Source organism: Dreissena polymorpha, chromosome 2 (genome assembly GCF_020536995.1).
Source record: "Dreissena polymorpha isolate Duluth1 chromosome 2, UMN_Dpol_1.0, whole genome shotgun sequence".
NCBI lineage: Eukaryota > Metazoa > Mollusca > Bivalvia > Myida > Dreissenidae > Dreissena > Dreissena polymorpha.
This window is the reverse complement of record NC_068356.1, coordinates 34644241-34655984: the sequence shown is the minus strand read 5'-3', so window position 1 is coordinate 34655984 and position 11744 is coordinate 34644241. Positions and strand designations below refer to the sequence as shown.

At 35.2% G+C, this 11744-nt stretch overlaps 1 pseudogene; it reads right to left on the bottom strand.

Annotated features, from left to right (window-relative positions):
- Window positions 1-1053: 1053 nt before the first annotated feature.
- Window positions 1054-11744, bottom strand: part of LOC127869650 (transmembrane channel-like protein 7) — a 28352-nt pseudogene continuing 17661 nt past the window's right edge.

The following is an 11744-nucleotide window of genomic DNA, read 5'->3' as shown; positions in this document are numbered from 1 at the left end:
CTTTTAAATAAGTTGACTTGCATACTTTATAATAGGTACCAGTATATTGTTTTGCTGGCTATTTCGAGTAGTGTCAATATGTATGTACATGTAATGGTGGTCACGTACTCGTATGCCTACATAATAAATTCTTGATGATCAGACAATTTTGCGTGAGTGTTGTAATCTCTTTCTGATGGTGTTCTGAATGTACATAAAATATCTCTTAATAAAGTTTTACAAATAACTGTCTTAAACGGGTTGCCATACTCTTTTTGCTGCCACTTAACAACTGAGAATCAAGATCTAATGACCAGTAAAAGGAACTTGTTCACATTTTCTTGTATTTTCGCAAAATGTCATGCAATGCATTAATCTGCAAAACTCCCTTTGTGCAATAATACAAATATGAAATAAGTTGGATACTTTTTTTACTTAAACAGGATTTGAACATTTGGAACTATTGGAAGCAAATCTAAAATGATAGAAGCTACCACTGGGTGATTCAAACTTTAGAAAAGAAAGATTCTTTTTTTTTAAAGCCCCATGTCCCCAAATGACATGAATTTTAAATGATTTCAATTCTCTCTCTTAGGACCAAGCTAGTCCTCAGACAGGTTACTAAACTAGCTGAAACATTTTTTACGACCATAATGTAAAGTGATGGCATTTTTGAACTCATTAACAATAACATATTTGATAATAAGTGAATACAGTTTGCAATGATAATGTGATGCGGCACACCTAACAACAAAAATTAACAAAGGAATACCCCACCATTTTCCTTGAATTGTAGTATACATTAAAAGTGTATATTTCAAATGTCATTTTGCATAATTATCCTTGAAAAGAATGACTTTTTTAATAAGATTATATCTTCTCGAAACAATTTCTTTTTTATAATTAATTACCATTTTCATTTATAACACAATTTGTGCATTCCGTTTTAAAATAACATGTTTGGTGTGAAAATTTAAATTCAGGCAATCTGTGAACAAGATGTGGCAAGATAAATAAAATGTTCATGAAAAAAATTATCAAAAGACTCTAAGCGTTTATATTGACAACAATGACTTTCATATAAAACATTTATTAAGAAATATTTCTAACCAAAAACAGAGAGAAACATGATTAATATTTGGTATAACCTTGTAACTCGGTACAATCAAATGATATCCCAGCAGTTAATGCCTGAGAGTAAATTGAGTCGCGTTCTGAGAAAACGGGGCATAATGCATGTGCGTAAAGTGTCATCCCATATTAGCCTGTGCAGTTCGCACAGGCTAATCAGGGACGACACTTTCCGCCTAAACAAGATTTTTGGTAAGAAGTGACTTCCTTTAAACGAAAAATACCATAAAAGCAGAAAGTGTCGTCCCTGTTTAGCCTGTGTGGACTGCACAGACTAATCTGGGACAACACTTTACGATCATGCATTATGCCCAGTTTTCCCAGAACACGGCTCAAATAAAACTTCAACACAATAGCCCAACAGTGAGACCAGCTCTACCATAACAAAACATATCTTGAAACATTCTTAATACATTAAATTACATATTTATACTAGTTTTCATTTTATAAACGACAGGTCATCAACATTAACCGGACCTTTATTTTAGCATTTATTAACAAATGATCATTGCAATAGATGTCCTACTCGGATCAAGCATAAAAAAGAACGAGGATTTTTAACTAAAATATTGTGTTTTTTTTAATAATTCAAAGATTATCTGCACAAAAAATACAGATTATACATATAATACATTGTTTTACAAATAAATGAATACTTTTTTCAGTGTTATAGATACATATTAAACATGACTATTGATAGAATATTTGAAGTTATATAAAAATGTATGAGAGATTTATTGCCCAATTATATGACGCATCAAAATGTCAGTTTGTTTACATTATCTGACTTGTTAAAATGTCTATGTACATTATCTGACTTGTTAAAATGTCTATGTACATTATCTTACTTGTTAAAATGTCTATGTACATTATCTTACTTGTCAAAATGTCAGTCTGTGTTCATTATCTGACTTGTCAAAATGTCTGACTGCGTACTGGTCAATATGTCTGTGTACATTAGAATTGTGGAGTGAGAAACAGATCCAAAATTATGTTTTGAAATGACAGTTATCAATTTTTTTCTGAAAAGATACAGATTCAGCATCATTAAACTTCTGCAACAAGTGCAAGAACTATGCCAATGTATATACATTTTATATAGAATTTAAGTCCATAATTTATGCTAATTGAGTTTAAAAGTATCCGGTTAATGTTGGCAAGCAATGCACAAGGTAAGAAGTCATGTAAATATTTTATAATAAACTATATCTGCAATAACTGAATCTACAAACATATGAAGAGATGTTGTTGCCAGGCAGGGTCAGAATAGGTGACAGTTGACAAACCTACAACTGATGGAAAACATACAGCCGTTATTGATAATTGTTATTTTCTATGCTCTACCTTACAGGGTATTGGTTTATTTCATGCTAGATGACACACTGTTATTTTTTTGTTTTGTGTGTTCCCAGTTACCAGTGAATTACCAACTTGCAGCTCTCAACCAACAGATAAAGGTATCATTTTGGCCAGTCTTAGAAAACTTGGCTAGGTGCATGTGCGCAAAGTATTGTCCCTATTCAGACTGCACAGGCTTATCAGGGACACCAATGTCTGCTTCAATTGAATTTTTGTTTAAAGAAAGATTGTTTTAAACATAAATCCAGGCTAATCTGAGACACTAAGCACATACATTCAGTCCAGGTTTCCCAGAGAGCCACTCATATACAGAACTTTGTAATCAACAAGCACAACCAACTGGCGTATCTAGTTGCACATTGGGACAGGTCGTCTACTCATCATTCCCACTGCTCATGTTTGCGAACAACAATGCATTCATAAACAGGTACTAAACACATTACAATGTTCTTATTTATAATACAAAAGTGGCAAACAGTTTATCAATACATAATTTTAATTGTTTCATATAATAAATTCAAAAACATATTTAAAAAACAACAACTGATTTTTAACAAGGAAAGACACACTAAATATCACATAAATAACAATGGACGGATTCATACACAACAATACTGTTTGTAAGCTTGTATTAATTCATACATGAGAACATGGATGTATGCAATATATGCTTTACAATAAATAATTACACATTTTTTTACTTACAAATGTTTTATCCTTTGTTCTGGCTTAAAAGTTAAGTGGCAATCAAGAATACGTAATTTCATTTTATCATGTTACTTTTAATTTTAAGCGAGTATTTTCAGAATGACCGATGATATTTATTTGATGATACAAAATCTATTTTTTGAGCATGTAGGCGTTTTAATTACCAGACACAATTTTTTTTAAAATATCTGTCTATTATTGAATCCAAATATTGAAACTGACTGAAATCTGTTTACTATTCAACACTTGTTGAAGGCACGAGTCTCAGGTACCCAGTGAAACAGTGAGAAAATGCAAAACATTTCTTACCTGGTGTTTTCATGTTAAATTCTCCAAACAAAAAAATACCTGATTTATTTATCAACCAACAGTGCCTATATTTGAGAATAAAGTCATGTGCAAAGTCAGATTCACACAGGACCTAGTAAAAGTACAATGAATTGTAATTCAAGCAAATACATCAAACTTAACATGATTGTCCTTTCTTGACCATCATTATTACAAATAACAATTAGAGTATGTAAAACAATTGCATACAATAGACCATTATCATTTAAAAAATATAATTATATTAATATACTGCATTTAAATAAATAAAAAAAAAAAAAAAAACCATTTTTGTCCACATAATTTTATCAGATAAAATTCAATGCTGACATCACGTAACACCAGTCTACCAATCATCAAGTGCCGACTGTTGCTGCTGTCTTGGATTGGCTGGAGATGCTGGTGCCACCTGAACGTTCTGCGGCGACACTTTTGACGCCCGATCCTGTCTACTTGAGTTGCTTTGGTTACCGATGCCTGTGTTCTCCGCAGGGTAATTGTAGTCAGCTGGTGGGGGCGCCTCAGAATGCTGGAGCACAAATACATGGTTACCATGGTTACATTCCTCTGACACATCACTGAACCTTGTTCTGGGAAAACTGGGCTAAGGCATTTGTATAGTATCTATACAGGCTTATCAGGGACGAAACTTTACAGGTCGATACTAAATGATGTGAAGACGCAGGGACGACCTGTAAATAAACTCAATTACAAAAGGGACGAAACTTTACACCTCGACTGGATTTTTACTAAGAAGAGACTTCCTTAAAACAGGAATTAAATGATAGTGGAAAGTTGTCCCTGATTAACCTTTTAGGACTGCACAGGCCAATCTAGAACGAGGCTCTGTGCACAAACTTTAAGTGCAGTTTTCTCAGAAAGTGGCTCACTTACCAGTACTACAGCAATAATAAACGATCAATAAATGAGTGAATTATCTTAAATCCAAAGCTATTTAAATTTATATGTCTGGCATGGTTGTTTGTTTCAGTAAACAAGAGCTTCGCATAACGTGTGCCACGCCGGGCTGCGCAAGCTTGTAAGAATATTATTTTGTCTTTTTTTTAGAGGTCACAGTGACCTTGACCTTTGCCCTAGTGACCCAAAAATGGGTGTGGCGTGTAGAACTCATCAAGGTGCATCTACATATGAAGTTTCAAAGTTGTAGGTGGAAGCACTTTAATTTTAGAGCCAATGTTAAGGTTTTAGCACGACGCCTGCGGACGACACGACGAGCTGGCTATGACAATTGCTCGGGTTTTCTCTGAAAACAGCCTCGCTAAAATGTAATATCATGTAATTTGTTAAATCCATTTAAACAAATTTAAAGCAGTGAACATCTTGTAGTAATCACGTACTGGGTAGTAAACAATTTTGCATGCATATAATTTAAATATTAGATAAATAAAATTACATGCTCAAAGACTTTAACATATAAAATGTGCTATTTTAACATATGCATGCATAATATTATTTTAGAAACTCAACACCTTACATGAATAAGAAAAGAGTATTCAAAATAAATTGGTTAAACTACTGTAATCCGTATACACACTTCTAATGTTAGTACAGCAAAATTTTAAAATATAACAAAAAAGTTATTAAGATATGTGAAATAAAGCCTTGTGTATTGTAAATTTAGAACAATTTGAGCAACACTTGATTTTTGTGAATATTTCAATAAATAGAAGTGAAAAAAACAATGTAATTGACATACTCTTTAAAAGAGGTTTTACTGTTAGCTAGGTTTGTTTTGTTCATTTCGATTTTGCTGTATTTTAGTCATATCATGTCAGTCAGGTCACCAACTCACACTGTGCCAGGGCTAGCTGATTAACCAGTAATAAGTGCACATACTTATGCCAGTGACTGACAGCTGCCCTTGTTGACTCAGAGGTAAGGGGAGAGTGGCCGTACAGAGGGTTTCATGACCAGACACGTCACAAGTTATGTGGAATTGGGATAGAACTGCAATCCAGAGATTTGTCATCCAGCAATTTACCAACTAAGCTAGCCAGCCTTACTTTGTTAGTTACGCTTAAAAAATATATGTATATATATTATTCATGTTCTTCAGAAGTTTATTTAAACAAGAGCATCGCATAACTGGTGCCACACTCGGCTGCAGGTGCAGTTTTGAATAGATGAAAGCTTGTCAGAATAATTTTTTTTAAAGGTCACAGTGACCTTTGACCTAGTGACCCAAAAATGAGTGCGGCATGTAGAACTCATCAAGGTGCATCTACATATGAAGTTTCAAAGTTTTAGGTTGAAGCACTGATTTTAGAGCCAATGTTCAAAACCTTGACAAAATGTTAAGGTTTTAGCACTACGCGGACGACACGACGACGGACGGACACTACACAACACGACGAGCTGGCTATGATAATACCTCAGGTTTTCTCCAAAAACAGTCGAGCTAAAAACTAAATCAATTTAGGATGGATATTAATACTTTCCGATCAAATCCATAAAACATCTTGCACCTCAAAGAAAACTACAGGAAAGTGATAACTCCATAATTCATACAATATAAGAATTATGTGAGTTAGTTCAAAGAAAAGTTTACAATGTGGGCATACCACTGGTGAATAGATGATACTCTTTTCGTTTCCATATATATCCAGTTCTTGTTTCTATCAAAGTAAACACATACAATCCAATTACTATGGTTAAAATGCAAAATGTGCAATACGCCTTTATGGTAAAACACACCACACATGCTCAAAACACATAAATTAGTTATCAGAACAGCACAAGCTAAATGTGAAATATAGCTTTTTCATCACACAAAATTAAAAGCCAGTTCCTTGAAATTATAATGTCTTGTTATAATTAAATTAACAGAAATTTCATTTAAATGTTGGAAAATGACCAACCAGTCCAATTAATCTTAGACAAAGCAAAGTTACAAAATATTTGAAACATCATACAACAGTAATTAAAATCAGTATTTTTCAAACCCAATCATTCACCTACAAGTATTATCGAGAAAAAATCCAACTCAATCTGCAAAAACTGTCAAACATCAGAAACATGTAATTCCCCATGTGTTACTGTTAGAACATCAACATTCATTATATACTATGTGTTTGACACTAATGTCTTTCTATTATGTCAGTTTTTAAGCATGCAGGTTACCGCAGCAGCGCCAGCAATTTTGTCTCTTACCAAAGGAATATTTCATTGTGCTAAAATCTTGATGTTCTCCGCTAAAGAACATGATGGGGCATTTGATTATTCATCCACATAGTTCAAGATATTATATATAAACTACACATTTAATATGAGTAGAGTTTAGGTTATAACTAGTTATGTGATAACTGAATAGTGCAATGTGACAAAACATTTAGGCCAACTTCAGGCTTCACTATGCTACTAACAACAGTGTCATACTGATGTTGATGTCTGTAGGCATTTAACTTATCTTTAGATACCATCCTAGCCAAGCTATTATAAAACATAGGCTTTCCTCAAACAATTGTTACTCTTTTATTTAGATCTTGTCTTCAATGAAGAGAAGCTTGAAATTGCCTTTGTCGGAAACAAAAGAACTGTATGAAAAAATATATTTTTGGCTACCTCCGTCTGTTTCAAATCATCAAAGTTCCTGTGATTAAAAGAGCAAAATAAATAGTACAATGCAACCTTATCCATGACAGAAAATCACACTGGGTGTCACCAGAAATACACAAACATGATGTCTAAACCAACCGAGCCTAAAAATCCTTGGAACTGGGACCTGGTCTACTAAAATATCCACTCTGAAAGAGTCACTGTTGTTATTGGTTTTCAAGAACACCCTCATGGTTTATAAATGTTTCTCTCTACTAAGCTGTTAATGTAATATTTCAATTATGCGTGTTTAAGTTACAGTTTTAGTTGAATACATGAGACTTATAATGTTTGTACATATTCAGTTGTATTTGTTTCGTTCAGTGATTAATCTAGACTGACGAGTAATATCATCCAAATACATGCACACGTTCATGAATATTATTGGTACCAAACTAAATGTGTACTTTCTTAAAGTACACAGTTTATCCCATACATCAGCATAAAACCTGACATGACTTTGTTTCCAAATATACATTCGGTAAAAATCATTATCAATAAAATAGCTCAACTGATACCATAAAGGGACCATCAGCTAGCCTTAAAAGAAGCACCCACCTCCATTTCGACATCCCCGTTCCTCAGTGGCTGTTTCTCATCCACATTGCGCACTGTTGGCTTCTTCTGGTATAGGGGCGGAGCTTTCTTTTTCTCTGTTGGAGCGCCCCCTAGCTCGTTGATGCGGGCCAATAGGAACTGCTTGTCCTTGCCCTCCAGTACCAGTTGTTCCTTCATCATGGTCACCATGTCCTTGTGGGCCGACTTGAGGGCTGAGCAGTAGTACACCAGCAGGCTGCAGAAACGGTAATGAATCATGTAAACTTTGTCTGTCATGTAAAGCACTAGTTTACATGACACCCAGAATTTCTTTCTGTATAATACTGGTTGGATAAAACATTTTAAGAGAAAATATGATACCAATGGTAGAACAAAATACCCACACTCTGAAAAAACAGCGTTTATTGAATGTGTGTATAGTGTAACCCAAGATAAGCCTTTGCAGTCAGCACAGGCTAATCTGGGAAAGTACTTTCTACCTAGAATGGATTTTCGTTTAGAGAAGTCTTACTTCAAACTAGTCAAGTCTAGCTTTGCCATGTTTACATTGCTTTAACTAGTTGGATAAACTGAAGAACACAAAAATACACTATTCTTGTATTCTTTATGCACTTGTATTAACCTACCATCTAATAGTTAAATTCCATGAAATGGAATCATATTTATAATCAAGTACAATCAAACTAGAGCTTTGTCACAGACGTGACGAATACCCCCACATGCCGCATTGACATATAATATTTTGCATGTCGTCTTCACAAAAATCGGCGGACACCATGCTTAATTTTTAAAACGCACTAAGTGACCCCTTGACCTAGTCTTTCACATAGATAGGCCCATGTTCTAACTTGGCCTAAAGATCGTCTCCATAAAACTTCTGACCAAGTTTGGTGAAGATCGGATGTAAACTACTTGAATTAGAGAGCGGACACCATGCTGAATGTTATAAAAAAGGCACTAAGTGACCCCGTGACCTAGTTTTAGGCCCGAAATGGCCAATGTTCAGACTTGTCCTAGAGATCATTTAGATAAAACTTGTGACCAAGTTTGGTGAGGATTGGATGAAAACTTCTTGAATTAAAGAGCGGACAACATGGTGAGGTTTAAAATGCACTAAGATACCCTGTGACCTAGTTTTTGACCCGGCATGACCCATATTCAAACTTGACCTAGACATCATCTAGATACAACTTCTGACCAAGTTTGGTGAAGATTGGATGAAAACTACTTGAATTAGAGAGCGGACAACATTGTGATGTTTAAAACGCCCTAAGTAACCCCGTGACCTTGTTTTTGACCCGCCATGACCCATATTCAAACTTGCCCTAGACATTATCAAGATACAACTTCTGACCAATTTAGGTAAAGATTGGATAAAAACTACTTGAATTAGAGAGAGGACAACATGGTGAGGTTTAAAACACACTAAGTGACCCTGTGACCTAGTTTTTGACCCGGCATGGCCCATGTTTGAAATTGACCTACACATCATTTAGTTACAACTTCTGACCAAGTGTGGCGAAGATCGGATTTAAACTACTTGAAATAGAGAACGGACACCATGCTCAATGTGTAAAACGTACTTAGTGACCCCGTGACCTAGTTTTTGACTTTGCAAGGCCCATGTTTATACTTGGCCTTAAGATCATCTAGATACAACTTCTAACCAAGTTTGGTGAAGATCGGATGAAAACTACTTGAATTAGAGAGCGGACAACATGCTGAATGTTTAAAACGCACTAAGTGACCCCGTGACCTAGTTTTTGACCCGACAAGGCCGATGTTCGAATTTGGCCTAGACATCATGTAGATACAACTTCTGACCAAGTTTGGTGAAGATCGGATGAAAACTACTTGAATTAGAGAGCAGACACTTAATACGGATCGACAGACAGACCGACCGACAAGTTCACTTCTATATACCCCCCTAAACTTCGTTTGTGGGGGTATAATGATTTACTTATGTTTTATTTTATTTTCAATAAAACCAGTATTTACATAAATAATAGATTAATAAACATACACCCTTAGCGTGTCAATTATAATCAGAGAGAGTACAATATAGTATTTTGTGTGAATTGTTGTGGCAAAACAACTATGTCTGCCGAATTCATGAACTATCAGTCAAATTCTGATAAATGTCAAACAACCAAAGATAGAAATAAAAAAAAACACAAAACATGCTAATAGAGCACTCCATATAAGCTTTGCCAGAAAGTTAATATTATACATCAGATGAGCTTTGAAAATCATTAGTTGGTTTATACAACATGAAATGTATAAATACAGACTGCACAGGTCAATCTGGCACAACACTTAACATACATGCATTAAGTGTCATTTTCCCAGAGCCCAGCTCAAATTATTCAAACAGACAACAACACGTTCACTTACATCAGCAGTATGATTAGAGCCGCCACAAATGCTGACGATGTGACCACTCTCCATATGACGGAGAACCAGTAGGAGGCATTATCTATCTGCACTGTGATAATGTCTGCCGGCGCACTGTACACTCTGAACGGACCACACATGGGCGACGGCTCCAGGCTGTCAAATAAACAACAATGGGTTTTAATGTATACTGAGATGTCACTAGGATCATGTATGTGTGTACTTGACAGATAAATGCTGTGAAAAATACACCATGGGTAGATAATATTAAACATATATTACTTTTATTTCAAATGTAAGTGATTAATTAACAAGAAAATAATTAGCAGATCTAGCACAATGTTACATATTTCGCAACGGAAACCAACAATTAAACACATGTCCACATTTAACAAAACTTTGTCTCATCATCTATGATAATGTCAGCATTCAAACAAGTTGATATGCAATGAATCCTAAGATATCCACATCTGTCACACTTTTGTCATGTAATCTGATATCAGCATGAGAACCAAAAAAACTTATTAAATACTAGCAACATAATGTGATTTGAGATAAATTGAGCCAAAAGATAAAATTGTTCTTAATGCGCTTAATGTGCTTAAAGTGTCCTCCCATATTAGCATGTGAAGTGTGCAAAGGCTAATCAGGGACAACAATTTTCGCCATAACAGGCATTTTGTTAAGAAGAGACTATCTTAAAAACAAAAATTCTATTGGGGCAGAAAGTGTCAACCCTGATTAAGCTGTGCAGACTGCACAGGCTTATCTGAGATGACATTTTACACACAGGCATTAACCCTTTCAGCGCTGGAACCGAATTTTTAAGGCCTTTGCAAACAGTTTGGATTCAGATGAGACGCCACAGAACATGGTGTCTCATCAGGATCCAAACTGTTTGCTATTCTGATAGTATTCTTTTATACTTTTTTGAATAAAATGCTAATTTTAGAGATTCAGCAGACGGCATTTTAGCAGACAACAAATTTCCCAGCATGCAAAGGGTTAAGTCTATTTTCCCCAGAGGGAGGCTCAATAGGCCGGCTACATACTTGGACATAGTGTAGCCTACAGGCACACAGATCATGAAGAAAGCCACCATGAGGATAATCGTGAAGAATGAGTTTGACTTGGAGGCCTGGTATGGTTTCTCAGGTGGAATTGTGAAGTACATCGCTGACAGCTGAAAAATTAAAAAATGCTTGTTTTTGGAAAACGGGGCTTAATGCATGTGCTTAAAGTGTTGTCCCAAATTAGCCTCTGCAGTCTGCACAGGCTAATCAGGGATGACACTTTCGCTTATACTGGATTTTCGTTTAGAAGAGAATTCTTTAAAAATATAAAAAGTGTTGTCCCTGATTAGCCAGTGCAGACTGTACAGGCTAATCTGGGATGATACTTTACGCACATGCAGTACGCCCAGTTTTTTTAGAACGCAGCTAAAACATGAACACTCATTAAAACATTGGACGAAGATGAAACTAGCTTGTAACACTATGTATGCAAGCAATTTGGCATTATATTCACATAAATCTAAACAATAATGTACATACAATTTAACTGCTACTTTGATTTAAATCCATCTGGAGTATATTTTGAATATGAGCTGCATCCTGCAAAAGAGGGTCTTACGCCAAATGCGGCCAGTGTTAATTCAGACCAACCTGCGATTT